Genomic DNA, 18037 nt, shown 5'->3' with positions numbered 1-18037 from the left:
AAAGACACACGTGTATATACTCACTTATAAGCGGATATTAGACAGATAATATAGGATAAACATACTAAAATCTGTACATTTAAAGCCAAGCAAGGAGGAGGACCCTGGGTAAGATGATCAATCCTCATGCAGAAAGGCAAAGGGGATGGATATCAGAAGAGGGAGAAAACAGGCAATAGGACAGGAGCCTACCACAGAGGGCCATTAAAAGATTTTACCCAGCAAGGTATTGAAGGAAATGCTGAGACTCATATCCAAACTTTGGGCAGAGTTCAGGGAATCTCATGAAAGAAGGGGGAGATAGAAAGACCTGGAGGGGCAGGAGCTCCACAAGGAGAGCAACAGATCCAAAAAGTCTGGGCACAGGGGTCTTTTCTGAGACTGATACTCCAACCAAGGACCAGGCATGGAGATAACCTAGAACCCCTAGAACCTTGCACAGATGTAGCCCATGGCAGCTCAGTCTCCAAGTGAGTTCCCTAGTAATGGGAACAGGGACTGTCTCTGACATGAACTCAGTGGCTGGTTCTTTGATCACCTCCACCTGATGGGGAAGCAGTCTTACCAGGCCACAGAGGAAAACAATGCAGCCAGTCCTAATGAGACCTGTTAGGCTAGGGTCAGATGAAAGGGGAGGAGGACCTCCCCTATCAGTGGAATTGGAGAGGTGCATAGGAGGAGATGAGGAAAGGAAGCTGGGATTGGGAGGTGATGATGGAAGGGGCTACAGCTGGGATACAAAGTGAATAAACTGTAATTTATAAACATATAAATAATTTTTTTTAATGAAAAAAAAAAACTTGGTCGATTTCTGATATCTAAAGCTGTCTCCAACATCTTCCCATGTCTATGTCCTTGAATATACAAATTTGCCTGCCTCAGTCAAGACTGTGATCAATCAGGACTTTGCAGTAAATAATAGACTAGACACTGTTCCCTGAGCAGTAGTGAATGATTATTCCAACACCAGGCATTCAGCATTATTAGATGCGAAGTTAAGAATTCCAGCAGGATGTAATTTGCCTGCTCTTGCAGTGAGGTGGCCCCTGCTCACTAATGGCAGAAAGGATATTGTAAGGAAATGACTAAAATGGTATGAAAACAAAGTTCATATTGATTTTATTCAGTATTTGTGAATATGAAAATGACCAAAACACTTTTTTTCATTTAAATGATATTTTTATATATCAAACTAAAAAAAAAAAAGATAGTGAAACAATATCTCTAAACTTTTTTTTCAACTTTGAAGTTTATTAAAATTTTTTCCCATAGTTTATAAAAATCTTATCAGTTTGAATAAATCCAGCTGCTAAGTTATGGTTTGGGTACAAGTATTTTCCATTGTTAAACTTGACTCATCTCCTTGCAGCGCACCTGACTGGTACTGAAGAGTGTACATACATGTTACATTCCTAGATTTCTTTTTCTTTTTCTCTACCCAGGTGAATGTGCTGTTCCAGCTGTCTTAATGGGATTGGGATTGGAGTGCACCACAACCAAATCTTTTTCATGTGTTGGGGCCATGAAGCTATTTAATTGTCACAAAACTGCATGCAATCTGCAATTGCTACAGGGGCCGTGAGGCACGGAGGGTTGTATTTGTTACTTGGGGGGGTCACAAGCAAAATGGCTGAGTTGCCCTATTCACCCAGGCGCTGTCAGCCCAGGGGCGGGGGGGGGAGTTCCTCGGCTAGTTAGCCCTCCCAAATGTCTACCGTATGATGTTAACTTACTGTGTGAAAGCCTATATCCGTACTAGACTGCGTTTTCTCCAAGAGCAACGTTTTATCTCGTTGGCATTTAAGTGGAGAAGGCCTGACAAAGCCATAGAAAGATATATGTTCTAGCCAAAGTGTAACTTGTCACTTGGTACCCTGGACCGTGCTTTAGCTTCTGCATTCTTTTCAAACCAGGACTTTATCAACACAAAGCACACTTTTTTTATTTGTCAACCAGCAGTCAAATTCATCTTGAACTAAGCGCTCTCTCCCTGAGAACTCATTGCCATGTTTCTAACAGTCCAGTTTTGACAGAAGGCTACACAGCCGGCTCCCTCACTCTTAGAACTATCAAACCATCTACTACTCCAGCGACACTGACCACCCTGTGGGGCGTGCCACCCAGTTGTTTCCTAGCCTACGATCGCATTTGAGCCCGGTTTCCTGGGCCTCTACTATGGTTGCAGACAAATGAATAAGGGATTCTTGGAAGCTTCAAAATAGCTAATTCACCATAATTCACCATTATGGGTCCTTGTTCTCTAATCTGCAGTCAATAATCTGACCTTCCTTACATTTTACTTCTGTACTATGCCCTATTAATTAGCTAGTTGGTCCTGAACATATCATTATATTATTCTTTTTAAAAAAAAATGTTTACTTTTATGTATATGAGAGATCTGTCGTCAGATTCCATTACAGATAGTTGTGGACCCATGTGGTTGCTGGGAATTGAACTCAGGACCTCTGGAAAAGCAGCCAGTGCTCTTAACCACTGAGCTATCTCTCCAGCTCCCCATTATATTGCTCTTAACTGTATATTCTTTGAAACGATTGCTACTATCTCTTGCTCAGCACTCCTATCTCCCCACTTTGTTTCTGAAAGCCAGAACAAGTGTCTCCTTTGGCTTCCCACAATTCCTCTGTAGTTCTTGATATAGGTATCATTATATTTTGAGAGACTTTGCATAGAAAACAAAATGGCAGTGAAGGCTCCTGAGAGGGGTCAGTGGGAACATTCAGGTGGCCTTCTCCATGGTACTCTTCCTACTGGTGTTCTAGATGCAGCAGGGAATACTTACAGGCTCAACCTATATATCATGTCTCAGCGCACAGAAAAGGAATTCATTTTCCACCCTTATTAATGTGGTTTATGATTGCCTAAGGTATAGATCAAACAAATCAATTTAGCTCCTGTAAAGAGATAAGAGACTAGGTTTACTTTATTTTGATATAGGCTCTTTCTATGTAGCTTAGCCTGGCTTCAGACACAATTCTCCTTTCTCAATGTTCTGAGGTCTAGGATTTTAGATGTATGTCTCAACATGTAGCTATAAATTAATGAGCAAGAAGTCTCAGGCCGATGGGCACCAAGATAATTCTGAAACCTTAATCATCTTACCAGAAACCAGCAAACTGTTCTAATTATTTCATATATAAAGGGAACTATTGTCAGAAAAACAATCTGAATTCACAGAATTAAAAAAAGAATAGAGGGGTAAAGGGAGGGAAATATACTTACTTTTTCATTTAAATGGAAAACAATCAATGCTTCAATGTCCTTTTGAATTAACTGGACTTAACAATTGTTATAAAGGGTATTTATCTCACCCAACTACTTAAATACAGTTAAGAGTAAACAGATAATAGCAGGTTGTGGAGAGAAGTCTTGACATGGACAATAACTGTAGTAAGCGAGGCTGTAGGACCGGAGGAGTTTGCTGGATACTGTTTCCTGGTACACAACAACCATTCACGAACGAATTAGGGGTGTGAGTAGTACTCAGAAAGCTAAGACATGCCATTAATACTGCCTAAGAGCTCTGATGAGAGTGGACAAGAGTTTATTACATCCTATTTCTTACTTCACCTGACACTGAAGGGCCTACTGCATGCCTGGGGACAGTCTCAGCATACAGGGAGACGTTGAAACATACACATAATTCTCTGCCTTTTGTGCACTTCAGATGATAAACCCAATTTCCTCTCTGATTTTCCCATCCACAGACACCCTGTAAAAGATGGTAAAAACCTAGCCACATGAACATTGAGTAACATCTGTTGTTTGAGGTTTGAGGTTTTTATATTATTCACAGGTTACTGTTTACCAAGTTTATCCAACTATGCCTCATCATACAAAATTCCCTTTGTCCTGTAACCACAGCAGTCTACTTTGGTGATTTTGAAACAATGCACGTTTCACTCGGGACAGATTACAGGGCTGATTTTAACGACAAAGGAAGCACTTTACGCCACTATTTGAACAGTACCACCTGTGGGAACTTGCTCCAGACTCTTCCCATCTCAAGATTTAAACTTTGCCTTAGTCACTGATGTGAGGGCTGATGTGAACACTGCCAAGAATGCAGGGACAAGATGCACCGCCCCAAAACCCAGACCTTTCTGAGCTAAGTGCCTAGAGAGGAACGGCTTGATCCGCCAACAGCTGAGACTTGTTATCACAACAAGAAAGCTGTTCCTGATTTCACGATGCAGTGCCCACAGGGACCCAGGCTGCAGTAGGCCACAGTAGGCCACAGCAGAGCAATCACACAGTGACTGAGAGAGAAGGCAGCATCTCTGCAGTGTGCCTGGACAGGACACGGCTAGTTGAGGAAGCCGTTCTAGGTGCGCTCAGTGGCTGCTTTTGTTCCCATTTTGGCTAACTGGATTGAAGGTTAAAGTCTTTCATCTTTGTTTGGTTTTCTCCCCTCCTTCCCCCAATGTTATAGAAAAGGCTTTTGTGCGGGAAGCGGTAGGACAAGTTCAAGGAAAGAAAGCATCATTTTTTTTTTTTTTCAGAAAATGAAAAAATAATACAGCCTGCTCCTGGAAAAGTGCTATTCACCATAAATCTACAGTCATCATTGTCTTGGAATTTTGACTATGCTTGCTTCAGGCAGGCCACTGACTGTGGCTTGTCCTCTTCTTCGCCCTCTGTCTAGCCTGCTCCCATCAGCTGCTAACAAAAAACAAATGTCAGTAATTTTATGGAAAATGGCTATATTGCTTTTTTTTTTTTTTTTTTTTTAGTTCACAGTTGACAATTTCATGGGAAATGGGAAAGAGATAAGGGAAAATGATAAAGCCAATCACAATGATTAACAATAGGAAGGTAAAATGCTTCATACTTTATCCTAACTAAATGAGGCAACAAATACAAAAACAGATGTCACTACATCTTTTTTCAAGTCCTGTTTGCTACCAGAAATGATATAAGATAAAACCCAAAGGTCACTGGCTCACTCACTCTATCTGTCATCCATCTATCTATCTATCTATCTATCTATCTATCTATCTATCTATCTATCTATCTATCCTATATTGTGGTCTTGTTCCATTATTCTCTTGTCAGATCTCAAGGACCTTGTTTCCTTTGAATTCAAACAAGAACAAGCTTTCATCCATTTTACCACATTTTTTTTGAGCATTTTTAAATGCTAGCTGAGCTGTGAGTCATTGCCAAGCTTTGTGGCATCGTGGTACCAAGAGCATAGAACATGTTTTCTACCTGTCGATGTAAATTATTGCCTGCATACAGAACTCCAGGAATGATTTGGCTTCCTGCCCACCTAAATGACTTCTCATCCTTCAGGTTTCAATTTAATGCCAGTGTGTACTATAAGATGTATGTTCAGTCCTACAAATGAGTTGCATGTGAATTTCAATTTCAGAAAACCTGGACTGAATTTTAAAAGAAAACATTTGGGATCTATTGCAGGGAAGTGATTCTGTGCTAGGTGAATTCTAAATATTTTGTATAGCCAAGAATACTGATAGAATTTAGGGACTATAGTGAGCTAGGAAGGAAGAAGGAAAGAAGGTTGGTTTTTAGTTCTTAACTTATATTTCTAAAGGTGTAAAAGATATAGTCTTCTTTTCTAGTCACAATGTTTTCTCCCAGTTTGTCGACTCTTATCTCCTGACCACTGGCTTAGTTAAGTCAAGTCAAATTAAAAAGAAAGCTGTAATGTCTTGAATAGGAAGGTAAGTATTTGTGTAAGTTTCAGGAAGTCCTTGTTATGTACTAGAATCTTGTCTTAGTTGTGGTTTCTATAGCTGTGCTAAAACACTGACCAAAAGCAATTTGGGGAGAAAGTTGAGGGTTTATTTCAGCTTTCTATACTGTGGTCCATCACTGAGGATAGTCAGGGCAGGAACCCAGAGGCAGAAGCTGATGCAGAGGCCATGGAGGGGTGCTGCTTACTGGCTTGCTCCTCCTGACTTGATCAGTCTGCTTTCTTATGGCGCCGAAGACAACCAGCTCAGGGATGGTACTCCCCACAGCAAGCTGAGCCCTCCCCCATCAATCATCAATCAAGAAAAGGGAGCACAGGCTTGCCCACAGGCTAACCTGGTGGGGGCATTTGCTCAACTGAGATTTCCCACTCCAAGCACAAAGGAGAGGTACTTTAAACTTCCTTATTTTGTGCTGAGACTCTGTTACCAGATGAAGATCTACACAAAATATACTATCACAATGTTTTCCAAGTTTATCCTACTAAAATGCCACAAAATAAATCTTTTCACATGAAAACATTTATTTCTGAAAGTTCATTTCTCCTAAAAGGGTCAAAGAATATGAAAACTAAATAAAAAATAAAATAAAGTGTCAAAACATGTGAATGTCCAGGGAAAGAGGATTAAAATGCAAGCTGCTTTGGGGGAAAGGAATGCTGTGACGTGAACGAGAAGAAAGCACGTCTCTCTGTTTCACAGTAGCAAGGCTAGAGCAGTCCCTTTGACCCAGACACCCAAGGACAACAGTACAGACATTCCCTTCTGCCAGAAGCCCTGCACCAAATGTAGCCAAAAGCCATGGCTACATCTGCTGGGTGAGTGTATACTCAGTAACTACCTCATACTGTGCCTGCTTAGGTCAATTTTATTAGAGACCTTTCACTCAACTGTAGAACAGGACAAACACAGTAAAATAGTGTTTAAAGGGTTGCTTTTTTTTTTAACTTGGAGGGAAAAAAATCAATTATTATATAACAATTCTTTCTTATTTTATTTTATTTTTTTCTTCTAGTAGAGTGCTCATTTGAAGTTTGGTTAGAACTTAGTAAATTACTGCAGAAGCCTATAGGCTGTTATTTCATCCATTCGCTGTGAATTTGTTTGGTTGCTGAGAATATGGAACAAAGTCAGTTGGTTCATATTACAGTAAAGTCTTATGGACCAAGAAAGCAACACTAGAGATAAGATGCCTTTTAGAACTGTAGCTGAAAGTTGTCTCTGAGATGTTAAGGTCATGTCTCAAACCTTTAGCACTTAAGTAATGTTTTCTACTTTGCTATGCACTGCCATTAGCTTTTCTTGTTTATGTTAGCCTCTGGCCCGATATAGAAGATAGGCCTCTAATAGATAAAGGCCATATCCATCACTGCTTCTGTAATATGCTAGGCTCTGATACATGGCCAAAGCATCTTTCTGTTTTTAACTCTTTATGTTCATACAAAGGATTTAAGTCAACTCTTGCTATGGGATCAGTAATCTCTTCCTTGGCTATCAATCAATGTCCACAGAACTGTAGAACTGAAAGTTAGATCCTTTTTAATCAGCCTTCTTTCCTTCCCAGACAAGAAAACCAAGACCCAGAAGCATTACGTATTTGGCCCAAAGTCACATAGAGGATTTATTGCTTTTGAACATCAAGAAAGGGTTCATCTTATGTTTGAGTCTCCTCTGGCCCAGACACCTGATATTTTTTGGCATGATGCCTTAACAAGGACCATAACTGATGAATGGACGTTTGTGGTTTATTCAAATTAAGATAAATCTCACTCATCAGTTGACATGAGGTAAATTAATTTCTAAGTATAATTTTGAGGCACGAAACACTTGGGTGGAAATAGAGAAGCAAGATCAGTAGCAGAGGAGGAGATGCCAAGTTTTCTAACAAAGTCTCTCTGTAAGGGTTTAGCAAACGACCGAAGGATCATTTAATTACTTTATTCACTCATGCATGCACATATGTGAACACAGCAGTACATCTGGCAGCCTCCTTCTAAAGAGTTGAAAAGAGTCGTCAAATTCTCTAAAACATGGCTGTCAGGATTTAGTTAAGTTAAAGGAATGTGACTGAAATGGCCTTGACTGTGTTGTGGAAATAATTACTTTACCTTTGAATTTAACAAAAATGTTTGCTGAATTTATTGCTGTATAAGGAAGTAAAATACACCTTGGGGTAAGGACCTCTAAGCTAAAATGTTTACATTGTTTTACTGCAGAAGAGAGACTTCTAATACTAGTGACACTGCATCCCTTTTCAAAACCATGACAGGCTCTGACATTTCTTGACATCTCTTTAGGTAAGAGTAGAGACAGAGAATTAGAGCTTGGAATTCCTTTCTTTTTTTCTTTTTTTTTTTTTTAGAATTCCTTTCTTAAAGAGTCCCTAAAGAAGGTACAAGATTAAGAAAACAGAAAAACAGAACAAGCTGAGGTACATAATGCTTACATGCACCAATGTCACTTTTTATTTTTATTGTTTCTGAGACAGGATTTCACTGTGTAGCCTTGGTTGTCCTGGACTTGCTTTTTAGACCAGCCTGCCCTTGAAATCAGAGTGATCCACCTGCCTCTGCCTCCCTGAGTTCCGGGACTACAGGAGTTTACCACCACAGCCGGCTAGTGTCACTCAGTTTTGTTTCTGCAGTGTGTACAACGATATCCATTCCTTCACAGCATCGGAAAATTCAGCTTGCACCTTGATAAGACTGGGATAAAACTGTCAGTTTTTTCTGGACGTTCTCCCTTCAAAACCACAACTTGGCATTAACCCTGTTAACACCGCACAAACCAGGTAATTCTTCTATTTATGTAAAAAGGGAGAAATAAATAAAGGTTTTGTTCAAATTTTGAGGATAACTGGGGGTAGAACTTTTTATTTCCAATGAGAAAAGTAAGAATACCTTACTTTCTTACAGCAATTATTTCTTGTGGAGTTGTAATTTACATGTAATAAAATCATAGCCTTTAAGATGATTATTCTGTGCATATGAGTGTTTTGTATGTATGTGCACCCCATACATGCCTGGTGCTGGTGGAAGCCAGAAGAGGGCGTCAGATTCCCTAGGCCTGGAATTACAGATGGCTGTGAGCCATCGTATGTGTGCTGAGAACTGAACTAGGCTTGACATAACATTTTTTGAGACTCACCAATAATAATTTGACAGATATCAGAAATTCATTTTGTTGTTGTTGTTGTTACTAAGCTAAAATTTTACTGAATGAACATACTAAACTTTTCTTATCCATTCTCCTTTTGATGGCCATTTGAGTTGATTCTAGTTTGAGGCAATCATTTAAAAAATATACCACAGATTATTTCATAGAGGATTTTGCTAGCAAGTTTTTACTTCTCTTGTGAGTGTGTCTTCAATAAACTACCAAACCATTGTTTGCCATGGCTATATGGTTTCTGTGGTTTTTATTAGTTCACCAACATCTATTATTATCATTTGCCTTTCTAATTTTTTCCATTCTTACACGTGCATTTCTTTGATGTATTTCATATGCTTCTTGATTATGTATGATTTTTGCTGCTTTATGGCGTAGTGTATGGCTTATTTTGGAGATAATTCTATATACTCCATCAATATTCTATAGCAACTTGATCTGCATTCTATACATATCTACATGCAACAAAATCTCAATCTATTTGATGTTATACCTGTCGCAAAAACTAACCAATTGAACAGTAAGATGGAAAACCATAAATTTCCTAGAAATAACAAAGATGAGCCATCACATGACCTTGGGCATTGAGTTCCTCAATATCAATGATGGCAACTTGGTTAGGTCTTTATCCTTCCTAGTTTCTTTCATCTGATTTTGCTACCAATCATGTATAAAATAAGGGCTTTTCTATACCTGCTCTAGCTCCCAAATGACATAGAGACCTATTATGTTTATTAATAAGCTGCAAGCACTATTGCTATGCAGATACTCATCTGTTCTAACCCTACTATGCTGGCAACTTCTCAGACATGTGCCCCATTTCCTGCCATCTTAGTCTTGCCCTGGCTGCTCCTGCTCCATTGATGGCTTCATGGTGACTCCCTCATGTTGACCTACCTGGTACCCGTCCCTGGGATCAGAAGTCCTGCCTTAACTCTCTGCCCTGCTGTAGGCTGTTCAGCTCTTTATTAACCAATCAGAGGTGATGGAGAACAATTTTTATACAACATTGAGACAGAGGATCATTCAATAATAATGGCAATGACAGCATCTGGACTGCAACCAGATATCTGGGTACAGAAATCAATATTTGAATGCACAGTGCACAAAACCATTCCCAACAATCATGAATAAACGTAATTTTCTTTTTAAAAATTTTTTTCCTCCTTTCCCTTCCTTCCTTCCTTCCTTCCTTCCTTCCTTCCTTCCTTCCTTCCTTCCTTCCTTCCTTCCTTCCTTTCTTTCTCTTTCTTTTAATCATAGACCAGTAGTGATTACTGGACACAGTGCCCTCCACTCTCTCACTCATTATTCCCTGTGTGATACCACAGTCCTTTTAAAATTCTACTTGGCTTCATAGGAGTTGACTAACAAACCCTTTAAAAAAAGATTTATTTATTTTATATGTCGTAAGTGTTTTGCTTAAATGTGTGTTTGTGTACAACAAGCACACCTGCTTCTCATGGATGTTGGAAGAGGGCATTAGGTCCCCAGAAACCAAAGCTACGGATGGTTCTGGGCTGCTCTTTGGGTGCTGGGAATTGAACTCAAGTCTTCCTCTGGAAGAGCAGCCAGTGCTTCTAACTTCTGAGCAATTGCTGAGCCCCGGACTTAAGTCTTAAAACACATGTTTAGTTTTATTTTTATCACCCCAGATCCTCTCTTTTTTTTAAAGATTTGCTTATTTCTATTTTATATGTATGAATGTTTTGCCTACATGTATGCATGTGAGCCACATGTATATCTAATGCCTGTGTAGGTCAGGAAAGGCCATTGAATCCCTTGGAACTGGAATTAGGTTGTGAGCTGCCACGTGGGTGCTGGGAGTCAAATACGGTCTTCAAGAAGAGCACTAAGTACTCCTAACCACTAAACCATTGCCCCAGCTCCCAGACAGTTTTTAATGGCACAGATTACAAATAAAAACAAAACAAGAAAAACAAAAACAACAAAACAAACACAAAAACATCACAAGGCAAATGTTTGTGGTCTGGTTCACTGGTAAGATAGTGTTTTTAGCTGTCAAGTGAAGAAGCCAGCGCCAATGATATGGACCGTTGAGAAAAATGTTGCCCTATGACCCCACCACTCCAGCTAACAGCCAAGCAATATGAGTTGGGTCTCTCAGGACCAGCTGACTTGCCAACTAAACCACAAAAGCGTATGTGGGCACCACCCCTGCCATGCAGAACAAAGAAGAGAGTGCAGCTAAGCCCTCCCCAAACCATCCCACAGGATTATAAACAGTAAATGGTTGCTCTCAGCCAGCAAGTTTGTCAGTGTTTTGTCATGCAGCAATAGCTGATACAAAGGTTTCATTTCCAGGAACAATGCCTGACTTAAAGGAGTAAGACCACCCAAATAAGAAAGCATTCGGGTGCCAGAGAACTGGTAGGAAAGGTAATTTTAGAGAGTTGGTAAACAAGAACCTTTCCAAAACCACAGCCCAGGCAGCATTTCCTCCTCAGTCTAGACTATTTCAATTGCGAATTCTCCATCCTAGAATAAATGTAATTTTAATGAAGTAGAATAGTTATTTTTGCATCATGCCTTTTGTGTTTGTGTCTAAATAATGATAATTTTCAAAAGTTATCACCATCCCTCATGTGATTTAGCTATAAAGTCCCCCCAAAGGCTCATGTCTTGAAGGCCTGGTCCCGAGCTGATCCAGGGAATTATTGGAAGGTGAAGGCTCTGATCTAGTAGGCAGGTTGATCCGCTAATAGACTTACAATCAGAAGGCGTTGTCGGGAGGTGCTAAGAACTTTGACATGCTCCTGCATGGTTGATGTCCCAGGTCACTGGAAATGTGCACTTGGATGATGCATCTTCTCCTGGTCTATTTTCTCAGCTTCCTGGCTGCCAAGAGGTAAGCATTTCTGCTGCCCACATCCTTCCTCAATAATGCTCTGCCTCAAAACAGTAAACAATGAACAATGAAGCTAGAAAACCGTCAGCTGTGATCACTAAAATCTGTATCCAAAATGAAATAATTTTTTTTTTTCTTATTTGAATTTTGGTTTTCAGGTTGTTTTTTTTGTTTTTTTGTTTTTTTTTTTTTTTTCTTGCAGTGACTAAAAACATAATACCCAAGAGCACCTAGATTTGTGATTTCTGGGGAATTAATAATGTTTTATAGTTTTTTTTATTTATTAGTATTTCAGTCTGTTTTTATGAGAGGTGAAATATCTGTGGATAAATTTATTTTTTTGCACCTGTATGTCCAATTGTTCAAGCATCTTTCATTGAGAAGACTGACTCGTGTTATTACCTTTGTTAAGTTGTCAAGCATTAGCTGTGTGTATCTGTGTGGCTTTATTCTAGAGATAGGTTGGTTTTATCTCACCAAGCAACCCATCTTTTTCTTTTTCCACGGACAAAACTGTGTTTGGATTATTATAGCTTTGTAGCCTCTTCAGGTAAAGTAGTGTCAATCATCCATCCTTTCTCCAAGTTCTTCTTGGCTATTCTGGGTAGTGGGTCAGTGTGTTGCTTTCTACAAAATACCTTGCAGGGCTTTATATTGTTTTGCATCAAGTTCGTAGGTAAAGTTGGGGAAAAAAATGACATTTTAACTAATGTAGAGCTTTCCTATCCATGAATATGGACTATTAGTCCATTTCCTTAGTTTTTCAGAGGTGGGTTTTGCTTTGTTTTTGTTTTAATTTTCTTTATAGAGATCTTAAAATGTTTTGCTAGATTTACACCTAATTCTTTCATTTTTGGAGATGTCAATACAGATGCTTTATGGGTTTTTTTTTTGTCTCAGATTCCTTTTGTCTATTGATTATTTATAAAAGGTAATTAAATTGTGTGTACATAATTACAACTTGTGCTTACAACTTCTCAAAACCGCTCAGTATTTCCAAATGTTTTTGTTTGTTTGTATGTCAATTCTTTCAGTTTTTTTATGTATATATTTTCAGGCCATCTGAAAAACAAAGGCAATTTAATTTACTCCTTCCTAATTATATACCACATATTTTTCTTTTCTTTATGAATTTTCCAGGATTTCTAATAAGATAGCAAAAATAAACTCCTTGCATAGTTTCTAATCTTTATGAGAAATCTGTATTTCTACCCTAAAGTATACATTTAATGTTTGGTTTTATATGTTTTCTTTACTTGCAATGTTCTCTCTATTCCCACTTTACAAAGTGTTGTTAGATGAATGGGAGTGTAGTGTGTGGATAATTTTTATTCTTTTAGTCCAGTAATGCTATGGAATACATTAATTGATTTCAAATGCTGCACTAGCCATGAATGCCTGAAATTAAATAATTTCACATTATCATCATGCCTAGTTTCTATTATATATTGTTGAATTCAATTTTTCAACCTCTTTTTGAGAATTTTTGCTTGTATTTTTATGAGGTATTTTTCTTTTTTAAAGTATGACTTTATTTAGTTTTGGCATGTGAATAATGCTGGATTTTCATAATCAAAAAGGTTTCAGTTCCATTTCCTGGAAAAGATGGTACGGAATTGATATAATTTTTCATAAATATTTCACAGAATTAACAAGTAAACTTGTCTGGACTTGGTGCTTTAGATTATAGATTTAATAGACAGCATAGTTTTCCTTGTTTAAGTTTTTGTAGGTCATATCTCTCAAGGAATCGTTCTGTTTCCTCTAGGTTACCAAATTGGTAGACCAAAAGTTCTTCAAAATCTTTATGTCTAAAAGATTCGTAATACAATCTCTTGATCATTTATGATATCAATAATGTCTTGTCTTCTCTTTCTCTTTTTTGTAAATGCTCTGTCAGTTTATTGATCTTTCAAATAGGTATTTTTTGGTTTCATTGTTTTTTTTCAATTGACTTGCAATTTTTCAACTTCATTGATTTAAACTATTTTCTTATACTTTTGATTTAATTTGCTCTTCTTTCTAGTTTTTGTAAGGTGATTAGATTATTGTTTTAAAATCTTTTCCACATGCATGTAATGTCATGAGTTTCTAAGTATCATTTGAGCTATATCCCACAGTCTTTGTTCTTTGATTTTCCTTTATTTAGATCAAGGTAGTTTGTTCCTATTGATTTCTCTTGCTTTTCATGTGTTGCTTGGAATATATTGCTTAATATTTAAATATTTTAAGATTTCTCACATCAACTCTTTTTTTAAATGACTCCTAGTTCAATTCTATTATTGTCTGAGATTAGATAGTAAATGATTTCTAAATGCAAAACTAAACAAAACAAAACAAAAACCAAACAATAATAGTGTCAAAGTGTTTTATGGCACAGAATGTGATTTGTCTTGTTGAATGTTTCTTGTACACTTAATGAGAATATTTGTTCTGATTGTTGAATAAACTATAGTATAGATGTCAATTATATCCAGTTGGTTAAACTTGGTGTTAAATTTGACTTTATTATCTGGCTTTTAGATTCTTCTATTTTTGATACAAAGGAGTTGAACTATTGAGCTATAGGGAAATTGATTCCCATATACTCCTTACAATTCTATATAACAAAGTCGGTTACTGTATTTCTCCCTGAAATTCTATTTGGCTTTATATATTTTGATACAATCATTGCATGCATGCACATTAAATATTTTTATGCTTTTAAAATCAACATGGGTCTTATAATTCTGTTTTTCTTATCATTTATTTATCTGAAGTCTACTCTATCTGATATTTAGAATAAACACTTACTTTCTTTGAAAAAAAATTTTTATTCATTCTTTGTGAGTTTCACATCAATAACCCAGTCCTGCTCTTCTTCCCATCCCCTCATATCTGCCCTTCGCCCTTACAATGCCTCCCCCCAATTAAAAAAACACACAGAGAGAAACAAAGCATAGAAAATGTCTCATTGTGGAAGCTGTAGTATGTCACGGTGTCACACAGTATATCCTTCTGCCCAAACATCTTCACCTTACAAGTGTTCATTGCCATGAGTTATTGCTCTGGTTCAAGATCTCTGGCTCATGTGATATCATCAGTTTTAGATCTTCAACAGGACTTCTCCGAGTTATCCTGTTGTTGCTCTGTGTTGTGGAGATCTTACAGTTTTGGATCAGTAAGACTGTTGATCCCAATCATTCATGTGTCTCATCATTTGCAGATGATACAGATTTTGGGGTGGGCCAACTCAGACCCCACTTAGAGCCCTGGATCTGGGCCTGGGTGGAGGCTGAGCTGGTCAGCCTGCCAGCTCTCCCTTCTCCCCATCACCAGGGTGAGCTCTTTAGCAGTGCTCCAGCTAGACTACCCAACGCCGCCATCAGCAGAAGGTAGGGTCAGCTCTACCTGCTTACATCCCCTCATGGCTGGCTCACCCGCACCCACGCCACCAGAGCCAGCTCCACTGTACTGCCCAGTCAAGGTTCCGGGCCCAGTCTCCCAAGTTCTGTAGCTGGTAAGGGGCAGAGCCAGCTCACATACGCTCATGACCCAGAGGTTAGCTCTCCCGACTGCCTCAGGTGGCAAGTGGCAAGGGACAGATGGCAACACTCAACACATACCCAGGCCACACCTCATGGCAGCAGAGTGGGCAGCAGCTCACATCCTCGAGTGGCTCACTTGCGACCGGCCACCAGGGTTAGCTCTGCTGTGCTGTCTCCCCTAGGCGTGCTGCAGCTGGTGAGGGACAGGGTTAGCTCTCCCGCACTCACGACCCTGTGGGCAGCTTTTCTGACTGTTGGAGGTGGAAAGGGGTAGGATCACTTCTCCACCTCTGCCACTCACCACATACTCACACATTGTGGTGGCTCTCCCGAGGCTGGTGGGTTCCTGGGTGGTGTGGCAGCAAGCCTGGTGTCTACAGCCTGGTCCTCCTGTGCTGTGCACCTGAGAGCAGGTCTGTGGGTAGCATGGCAGAAGACAGGTCTCTGACTGTCTTCCTCCTCTCGTGTTGTGCTGCCTGGATTTGATTTGATTTTTATGTGTCGTAGGCATAAAACAGCTTTGGCCACTAAGCCAGACATAAAGCTAGGATGAACGAAGGCCTGCTTTCTGCTCTGTCCCTAACTGATATAAGAACAACACCACCAACAAGGTGACTCTTTGGCCATTGTCAAAGGGTAAACACTTGCTTTCTTTCATTAGTTTTATTATGGTATCTTTCTCCCTTCTCTTGATCTTAATCTACACATATCTTTACATTTAAGATAGGTTCATTATAGATTATGAGTAGTTGAATGTTGTTTTTTATACACCCTGATAATGTTTTAATAGTAATATAATTTATTTTTATTAAATTACTTAACTTTATTTAATATAAATAATATGCAATTAATTTAAATTACAGAAATGAATACATTTTAATCTTAGTGATTAATAATATATTAATAAGAATATTCATACATTTATAAATATAAAAATACTATAAAACTTTATATGATTAATGGTCTGTTTGGATTAATATCTACCATGTTTATTATTGTTGTTCTTTAGTGCTTGTTTTTTTCTATTTTGTTTTATATTCTTTTTTTTCCTTTTGTAGTTTTTATTGAGCATTTTATGACTTCATTTCTCTCCTTCCTTAGAAAATTAATTTTAGTTTTCAAAGCTACTTTTATTATTTTGCTTAGAGTTCCCAATGTACATTTGCAGTCAGTAAAAATCTACTTCAAGGGGCTGGAGAGATGGCTCAGAGGTTAAAAGCACTCGCTGTTCTTCCAAAGGTCCTGGGTTCAATTCCCAGCAACCACATGGTAGCTCATAACCATCTATAGTAAGATCTGGTGTGCAGGCAGAATGTTACATAGATAATAAATAAATCTTTAAAAAAAAATCTACTTCAAATATTAGAAGAGCCCTAACAGCTCTCTTCTGTCCTTGATCCCTGTTATTAACTTCACTTACACATAAATTCTAAACATAGCATGTGTTGGTGCCTTTGCTTTCTTAGATCAAATTAGAATACTCAGCAGTTTAGAGTAATTGCTGCTCTTCAGAGGAGCTCAGACTGATTCCCAGCACCCTTAGCTCAAGTCCTGTAGCTTCAGCTCCAGGGGATCCTATGCCCATTTCCACTCTTTGCAGCTACCTCACAAATGTGACATACACTCATAGAAACACACTCAAGTACTAAATTAAAACCTTTTAAAAATAAAATAATAAGAATGAAGGTTTATATTTTACTTATATTATTTCTTCTCTGACAGTCTTTGTTCTCCAAAAGCTTTAAGCTCATGACTTATATTATTGTTTTGTTTTGTTTTGTTTTTTTCTCTGAGGAATTTCTTTTTAATACTCCCTTCAAGGCAGGCCTACCTGTATCAAGTTTCCAGAATTTTTTTTCTTGAGTAAGTCAGTCCTTTCTCATTTTTCCTTTTCTATTTAAAGGTAGTCATGGAGATCAGTGGGTGGGTAGAGACTTGAGAATAGTTCTCTGTATATAGCATGGGCTGGGCTGACCACCTATTCACTGTAGAGCTCAAGCTCACTTCAAGCTAGAGGTCCTTCTGCCTCAGCCTCCCAAATGCTGAAATTACATGTGTGTGGCACTATAACTGGCTTGTCGTCATTTCTGATGATACACATATATATGTATATATCAGAAATGTATGTATGTCATCAGAAATGACGTGTGTGTGTGTGTGTGTGTGTGTGTGTGTGTGTGTGTGTGTTGGTGAACTCTCTCAATACTTCAGATACTTATCTGTTTTGTGTAGTTTCTCACAATTTAAATAGCATTTATTCTCCTGTAGATATAAAGTGTTTTCGCCTCTGGCTTCTTTCTGAATTTTTCTTTGTCCTTGGTCTTCGGTGATTGGAATACCATATTCCTAAATGTAGCATTTGGTTTTGCTTTTCTGACATATTCTGTTTGGTTTGGTTTGTGCCTCTGTGGTTTCACATCTGATGTTAATTTGAGGAAATATTAATCATCATTACTTCAAATATTGCTTCTGTTCCCTGCTTCTCCTCCTCCTCTTCTCCTGGAATCCTATGACATATAAACTACCTCTTTTGTTTGTTAAATAATTTTTTAATATCCTATTCTACAATTTTTTACCATTTTTTTCTAAGTTTTGTGAATTCTTGTTGTCATATTCTTAATACCAGGGATGCTTTCTTCAGCCACATTTAATCTACTGGTAAGATTATCAAAGCCATTCTTCAATTCTGATGTTGTGTTTATTGAGAAAAAGCGTAGCACTTTTTATCTTTTTTTTTT

General features: G+C 38.3%; 1 non-coding gene across 1 annotated transcript; it reads right to left on the bottom strand.

Moving 5' to 3' along the window:
* Positions 1–15793: 15793 nt before the first annotated feature.
* LOC129671838 (small nucleolar RNA SNORA48) lies at positions 15794–15938 on the bottom strand. The gene has a single exon (XR_008719426.1). It is a non-coding gene; the product is annotated as a small nucleolar RNA SNORA48 (small nucleolar RNA).
* Between the last annotated feature and the right edge of the window lie 2099 nt (positions 15939–18037).

The sequence above is a fragment of the Psammomys obesus genome, unplaced genomic scaffold, assembly GCF_907164565.1.
Source record: "Psammomys obesus unplaced genomic scaffold, mPsaObe1.curated_primary_1811, whole genome shotgun sequence".
In the NCBI taxonomy this organism is placed as follows: domain Eukaryota; kingdom Metazoa; phylum Chordata; class Mammalia; order Rodentia; family Muridae; genus Psammomys; species Psammomys obesus.
The sequence above is the reverse complement of the archived record's forward strand: the minus strand, read 5'-3'. Positions and strand labels throughout refer to the sequence as shown.